Source organism: Chrysochloris asiatica, unplaced genomic scaffold (genome assembly GCF_000296735.1).
Source record: "Chrysochloris asiatica unplaced genomic scaffold, ChrAsi1.0 scaffold00200, whole genome shotgun sequence".
NCBI lineage: Eukaryota > Metazoa > Chordata > Mammalia > Afrosoricida > Chrysochloridae > Chrysochloris > Chrysochloris asiatica.
In genome coordinates this window covers 4,331,143-4,339,539 of record NW_006408718.1, presented here as the reverse complement: position 1 = coordinate 4,339,539, position 8,397 = coordinate 4,331,143, and the positions used below count along the sequence as shown (strand labels likewise).

Here is an 8,397-nt window from a genome sequence, read left to right as displayed (position 1 = left end):
ATCTGTATGCTGAGCAAATAATCTGAGACACTAGATTATGTGAAGAAAAACATGACATCAGGATTGGAAGAAGACTCATTAACAGCCTATGATATGCAAATGATACAACCTTGCTTGCTGAAGTGTAAAGGATTTAAAATACATCCTAATGAAGATCAAAGACCACAGCGTTAGATATGGATTCCACCTCAATGTAAAGAAAACAAAAATTCTCAACAAGGAACCAATAAATAACATCAACATAAACAGAGAAAAGAAAAGATTAAAGTTGTCAAATATTTGGTTTTGCTTGAATCTACCATCAACACTCTTGGAAGCAGCAATCAAGAAAACAAAGGACATATTGCTCTAGGCAAATCTGCTGCACAAGACCTCTTTGAAATGTTCAAGAGCAATGAAGACAGTTGGAGGACTAAGGTGCGCCTGACCCAAGCCATGGGATTTTCAACAACCTCATACGCATGTGAAAGTTGGACAATGAGTGATGAAAACAGTAGAAGAATCAATGATGCATTTGAATTATGATGTTTGAGAGAATATTAAAAGTACCATAGACTGCCACCAGAAAAAAAACATCTGTGTTGGAAAAAGTATAGCCAGAATGCTCCTTAGAAGTCAGGATGGCCAGAGTTTATCTCTCATGCTTTGGACATATTATCAGGAGATACCAGCCCCTGGTGAAGGACATATCGTGCTTAGTAAAGTGGAGGATAAGCCAAAAAAAGAAAGACCCCCAACAATATGGATTTTTATAGTGGCAGCATCAGTTGGCTCAAGTGGACAATTGGCTCAAGTGGACAATGATTGTGAGATTGGCACAGGAGTGGACAGTGCTTCGTTCTGTTGTGCATAAGGTACTGGCTTGATGGCACCTAACAACAACATATTAGTATTCACATACATACTATAGAGTGCTATGAACTAGAATCTATTTTACGGCTACACATATGTGTTCATCATTATTGCATTTTCTCATTTACAAGGCATTTCCTTCTATTATTTGTTTGCTCACACATTGAAATCTCACTCCCTTTTTGGATTTTCCCTCTAGGATATGGCTTTTCCTTTGAGATGTAGGGGGAGTCAGAGGATGGAAGTGAGAGAAAGAATAAAGAAAATTTTATTGCAACTTGGTTTTTAAACCAAATTAAATGAGCATAAGGAGTGGGTCCCAACATAGAGTTTCAGTGGCCCAGATAATGTTTCCTTTAAAAGCAAAAATAACATTAATGTCATCAGACGTATTGCAGCAAATACCAAATTACATTTTTTCTTCTACTTGGTCCTTATTTTTCTCTGAGATGGTGTAGAATGTAACCTAAGTTGTTCATGTCACACATCTTAATTGATAGACCTCTTCCTCATATTTTGTTCCTAAGAATCAATGTTTGTATTTAATATCATACTGTCATTATCTTGTTTCCTCTACATTGAATGGAGTTGTCTGTTATTTGCAGGTGTGACAGGCCAGCTGGAAATACACGGAAACACAATTCTCCTCTCCCCTTCCTCCCTCCTGCTGATCACTGGTTATTATGCATAATTACATGAAGCATGTATTAGACTTTATTATAATGTATGACAGTGTGCTTTAAGTAAATTATAAATTTGCATATCAATTGGGGGAGGGGAACGAATGCCATTCAAGACCATTTATTTACATCCTGAGGATTTCTTATTTTAGGGAATTGTTTCTCATCTCAGGTCAGTAATCTGAGTCTAAAATTTGAAAGCATAATGAAACCAAGGGGAAGGAAGATTCTATGCTGATTTTTCTTCTTTTCTCTTAGTAATCAGCTGGGCAAATGGTTCCTTAGTAACCAGGCAGGTCATGCATTGGTTACCTGGGACATTTAGCATTTACCTTATAAGAATGCAATGCCGTTGAGCTAGCAAGTGGATGATAGTAGCGGGACATCAACGGCCAAAAGAAATCTGAGCTATCCAAAGCAGACACAGTGTGACAAGAAAAAAACAAGTCATAATGAGTCCCACACTTAACTCTATCTTGGCCCTGCTCATCAGTGTCTTTACTACACCTTGGAGGAAATTGGTTCATGCCAGAGGACTGCCTAGACTGTGAACAAGAGCACTGAAAGTGTCATCTCAGAACAGAGAGGGGAAAGAATTTTGTTTACTCACAAAGAGCTTAGACTTCACTGTGTGGGTGTTAAATCATGTCAGATAGAAATGTATGTCCCTCAGCTAATTACGGTGATGTATAAAAATACAGTTTTGTCTTTGGAGAGCACCAGAGGCTATCTGAGCATTGTCCACAACGATGTTCTATACATATTTCTTTTATGAAAGTTGGGTTTTTGTTGTTGTTGTTACAGTGCATTGTGTATTCAGAAATTCAAGGGCTAGAAAAACCTATTGGTTAATATTTTGTTTGTTTGTTTTAATCTATATAGTACTGTTGTGGTGCTATAAAATAAGAACTGGACTGCTAAATGCCAGGGTTGCTATAACTTGGAACCCACTTAATAGCACAACATAGTCCCTTTGGGAAGGAAAATTTCAAATTTTTGTTTTCATTTTGGAAAATATTAATTATAACATATGTGATGTTCAGGAGAAAACAGACAACATAGTTATGTATGGGCAGTGGGGCTATAAATGAAATTTCAAAACATCTTTCTTTAATGCCAATGTTAGGAAAAACATTCTGTGTATTTGCTTTCAAAAATTAGCCAATATGGAAAACAAAAACCCTAGGGGACACAATGTGTCTGGTTTGCAAGAAATCATGGGGATAGAGAAGGATCAGACAGTGTTTACTTCTGTTGTGCATGGAGTTTTCATGAGTTAAGACCAACTCAACAGTAACAATCAATAACACAGTTTTGAATTCTTTAAGCAATATTTTACTTGCATGTGATATTAATGATATTGTATGATGATTTCATCATTCCATTGGGTCACCTCTCTTTGGAATGGGCACAAATATGGATCTCTTCCATTTGATAGGCCAAGTAACTGCTTTCTAAATTTCTTGGCATAGATGAGTGAGCACCACCAGTGCAACACAAATTTGTTGAAGGATTTCAACTTATATTTCATCAATTCATTGTGTCTTGCTTTTCACCAGTGCCTCCAGTGCCTGTTGACTTCTTCCCTCAGTACCATAAGTTATTGTTCAAATATTAACTCTTGAAATGGTTCAACATCAACCATTTCTATCTGTAATGGCACAGTGACTGTGTATTCCTTCATCTTCTTCTTCTTTTTTTTCCAATAGAAAACAAACAGCTTTTAATTAAGATACACAGACTCATATTTAATAATTGGTAGTTGCTTTCTATATTCCACAGTTCACATGTAACAGCTTCAAGCCCAACCTTTGTTTTTTGTTTTGTTTTGTTTTGTTTTTTCTGTCTTTGGTACACTTTTGGAAGTTGTGTCAGCAGAGACTTTCCCCAAGTGCACAGTCCCTGAGCCCCTGGCTCTCCAGCACCAGGAATGAGGTGCTACCATTTGACTATGCACATGCCTATCTGCTGGGGTCACCCACATTGGTGTCAGGTCATGTACCAACTCTGAATAACTACAGGGATTGTTTGGAGTCCTGGTTGAGGGACATGTCTGCTTTTCATTACAAAGAAGGCTGTGATCGATTACAGGAGCCATGGTTATAACCATTAGAAATATCTGGAATGGGGAAACTAGGGAAGGTACTAACGGCCAGTTGTGGACTCAGAAAAGGACTAGGAGGGATGCCCAGCCTTGCCACACTTGGCTGTCCTCTGCAAACCAAGCAAAGAAGTTGTGGGTAACTTCTCCAGATCCTGGATGGGACAAATTAAGCCCCAACTAATGGGAGCTCAGAAGGATAGAGCTCACATCTGAAGGCATGGGCCACAACTGCATTAGCTCCTAACCCTCTGGAGTCAGTTTTATCTGGGCAAAGAGTGCTGGCTGGTTGCCCTTTGAGGCATATATGCAGCTCAGAAAACTAGACATTTGTCTGTGGCACTTACACAGAAATAACTTACATGCTGGATAAACTTCCACAGCTTTCTAGTCCACACTGCAAATGTTTATCTTTTACAGGCTACTGAGAAACCAAAATTGGGTGAAAGAACAACTAGCTTACTTTAATCAAATTCCAAAATGGAGAGACATTTGTCATAACAGAGAACGAAAAGATATGGGTTAAAAAATGCTTCTGGGAAACGTGAAAGGCACCAGACATAAATCCAACTTTGTGTTTCACTTCCTTTCTAGGCCATGCCCATAGAGTGGGAAGCTACTTGGTCCAGCCGACTTTGAGGATGTCATAATGCTCCGTGAGTGAAGTACTTCACTCTCAGCTTGTGGATTTTAGACGCTTTCTTCAGGATCCTTTCCATTTACCGTTTTCCCTGCATCTTCTTGAAGGACACCTGGGCCGGGGTCCTCTTGTTCAGGCCTCTTGTTCTCCTCGTTCTTTTTGTTCGTTCCCATTGCTTCCATAAGTTTTGCCTTGTCTTTGTCCATCTTTTTCTTCTTCTGCTTGGTCACGCCGAGCTCTGTGACGCCTTTCAGTTTCAGGGGACCATTCTGCACCTGCTTGCAGGCTGCCATGGCGCCTGCCGGCAATCTGCAGGTAAACTTCCCCTTCATCTTCTTTTGATGGTTTCTGTATCATTCAATATTTTACCCATGGACTCCTTCAATATTGCGACCCGAGACATGAATTTTATTTTCCAATTATTTCAGCTTGATAAATGCTGAGTATGTTCTTCCATATTGTTTTGTAACTCCAGGTCATTGCACATTTCATTATATTTCACTCTGTCTTCTTGAGTTGCCTCTGAAAATTTCTGTTCAACTCCTTTTCTTCCTCATTTCTCTCATTCATGTTAGCTTCTATATGCTCAAGAGTAAATCTCAGAGTGTCTTTGGACATCCATTTTGTTCTTTTACTTCCTGTCTTCTTAATGACCTTCTGTTTTCTTAATATAGTATGTTCTTGATGTCATCCCACAATTCTTCTGGTATTGTATAATGCATCAAATTTGCTCTTGAGATAGTATCTAAATTCAGATGGAATACATTCAAGGTCTTGTTTTGTCTCTTGTAAACTTGTTTTAATTTTCTTCAGCTTCACCCCGAACTTGCATGTGAGCAATTGATGGCCTGTTTTATAGTCAATCCCTGGTCTTGTTTTGGCTGATGATATCCAGTTTTCCCACTGTCTCTTCACACAGTTGTATTCAATTTTATTTATGTATATTCCATCTGGTGAGGTCCCTGTAAATAGCTGTCTTTTATGAAGTTTAAAACTTGTATTTCTAATGAAGAAGATACTGGCCTTGCAAAATTCTATCATGCAATCTCCAGCATCATTTCTTATCACTAAGTCTATAACTTTCCAACTACTGATCCTTCCTTTTTATGTCCAACTTTGTTATTTCAACATCTAGTAATTATCAATATATATCTATTGCATTCTTGATCGATTTCATATTGAAGATGTTGGTAGAATTCTTCAATTTCATAATTACTGGCCTTAGTGGTTGGTGCATAAATTCCACTAATAGTGGTATTAACTAGTCTTCCTTGTATACATAGGGATACAATTCTATCACCAACAGCATTATACTTCAAGATAGATCTTTAAATGTTCTTTCTGACATGTGTGTGTGTGTATAAATAATCATGCTCACACAGGGGAAAAATCTACTCAACACTTATCAAAAAAGTATCATATTAAAGAAGAGGAAACCTTCATACATCTTTATCTGGTTTGGCTACTCATCCCTAACTTTTTATGTTTATCCAGTCTATTCCTTTTTATTTTCATGTTGAACAGGTCTGCTTTGAATCCTTAGTTCAGAAGCTTACGTCTCAAATGAAACCAGGACAATATAAACCAATAGCAATATTGTTGTTGTTAAGTGCCATTGAGTCAGTTCTCAACATAGAGACTGTGTATAGTGTTTCTAAGGAGCAGCTGGTGAGCTTGAACCACTGATCTTGCAATTCAAAATGACTTTGTATTCCAGTGCATTAACCCATAGCACTACACCAAGATTCCAATAACAATATAAGTAATAATAATTTTACTCTTCCAATATGTTTTATACAAAAAGCTCTAGTGCCTTATCAATTATATATGCAGAAATCACTTAACCTCCTACTAAAAGGCAGCCACCCTTAAAAGGAAATTTTCTGCAGTGCTGTACAGCAGGAAAGGAAAATTGCCATGTTCATGTGAAATTGCTGGAGGAGTTTTAGGGAGGCAGAGTTTAATTCCCTACTCAGTGGCACTAAAAGCTTTGAACAATCCCTCTAAAATATCTTCAAGGGAGCTTTTAATCACCAAGAGTAGTCAACTCTGTTTTGGGACTCATCCAATTGAAGTGGAAGCTTCAGCCATAAAATAGCATGCCAAGTCAGGAGGGATTATGAAGTCAACTCAACTTCATTAGTAATCCTCTATCTGCCAGTGACTCTGTCAAGTTAGAAAACATGGAAAGGGAGATCAGAGGGCAGCAAACAATGGTACTCTTGAAGCTGACAAGAGTAAAGCTGAGAAATATGTGCACCTGGGTACAGTCTGCACAGTTTTGCTCCATGCTTCCAGGTCTTCAGTCTGAGCAAAGAAATTGGGATTTAGGCTCCCAGGCAACTACTCACTGCAAAGGACAATAACATTCTTTATACCCCTCTTCCACCTTTCAATTTCTGCCAATTGTTTTAGACCAAAACTCTGATCATTGCTGTCTCCTAGATAAAGGATTATAAATCAAGAGAACTATTTCCCTCTTCTAGAGTTACCCTGTACAGGGTCGCTATGGGTCAGAACCGACTCGAAGGCACTTAACAACAACAACAACAAAGAGTTACCTTATCTATTTGCCCATGCTACTAAAATAGTGCTATGGGTTAATGCATTGGACTGCAAGGTCATTGTGAACCACAAGTCTGTGGTTCAAGCTCACCAACTGCTCTTCAGAAACCCTATACAGGGTCTCTAAAAGTTGGAACGGACTCAACAACACTTAACAACACAGAAAAAACTAACATAGCATTGGAGTCCTGGTGTGGCAACATAGGATAAGCCCTCGACCTCAAGGTGAATTTGAACCTCAAGGTCGATGGTTCAAACTCACTAGAGGCTCCTCAGAAACCCTATACAAGGTTGCTATGAGTTGGAACTGACTTTCTGGCACTTAACAACAACAACAACAATGTAGCATGACAGACCTCCACAACTACGTCAGTTTGTCATAATATTGTCAAATACTACATGCTGCTGTAATGCTAGAAGACAATCTATTGGTATTTTATGTATCTACAGTGTCACTACTGCTGTACAGGTTTCAACAGAGATTCCAGACTAAGATTGACTGAGAAGACCACTTCTGAAGGGTTGTTGTTGATGATGTTAGGTGCCAATGAGTGGGTTCCAACTCATAGAGACTCTAAGAGTTCAATGTGTAATATTGAAACAGTCTGTTGACAAAATTCTGAATGATGCAGAAAGCATCAGAGATGGAAAGAATATACAGAGTCACTGTATCAAAAGAAATGATCGATGTTCAACCATTTCAAAAGGTAGCATATAATCAAGAGATAATGATTCTGTAGGTACTCACTAATCTATGCCAAGAAATTTGTAAGATAGTCACCTGGAAAACTGATTAAAATAAATCCATATTTGTGCTCAATCCAAAGAGAAGTGACAGAAAATAATTCAGAAATCATTGAATAATATGATTAATATCACATGCATGTAAAGATTGGCTAAAGAAAATTTTTAAATGGCTGCATACATTGACAGGAAACTGCCAGACATTCAAGCAAGATTCAGACAAGGAACATGGTATGTGGGATATCATTACGGAAGGGATCTTGACTGAGAGCAGAGAATATCAGAAAAATGTTTGCCAGTGCTTTATTGACTACTCAAAGGCTTTGAACTGTGTGGATCATGACAAACTATGTACAGCATTTAGGAGAATGAATATTCCAGAACATTTAATTGTGCTCATAAAGAACAAAAGGAAGCCATTCAAACAGAAAAAGGGGGCACTGAATGGTTTAAAATTAGGAAACGTGTGCAACAGGGTTGTATTTTTCACCATTATTGTCCAATCTGTATGCTGAGCAAATAATCTGAGAAACTGGATTATATGAAGAACATAACATCATTGAATTGAAGTATGCCTCATTAACAGCATCAACTATACAGACGATACAACCTTGTTTGCTGAAAGTGAAGAAAACTTAAAATGATTACTAATGAAAATTAGTAATCATTGGAAGAGATCCATATTTGTGCCCATTCCAAAGAGAGGTGACCCAATGGAATGCGGAAATCATCGGACAATATCTTTCATATCTTATGAGAGTAAAGGTTTACTCAAGGTAATACAGAAATGGCTGCAAGCATACATTGACAGAGAA

The 8,397-nt window shown here is 38.0% G+C and overlaps 1 pseudogene; it reads right to left on the bottom strand.

Annotated features, from left to right (window-relative positions):
• Positions 1 to 4,249: 4,249 nt before the first annotated feature.
• On the bottom strand, positions 4,250 to 4,566 carry LOC102836634 (annotated as a pseudogene).
• Positions 4,567 to 8,397: the final 3,831 nt, after the last annotated feature.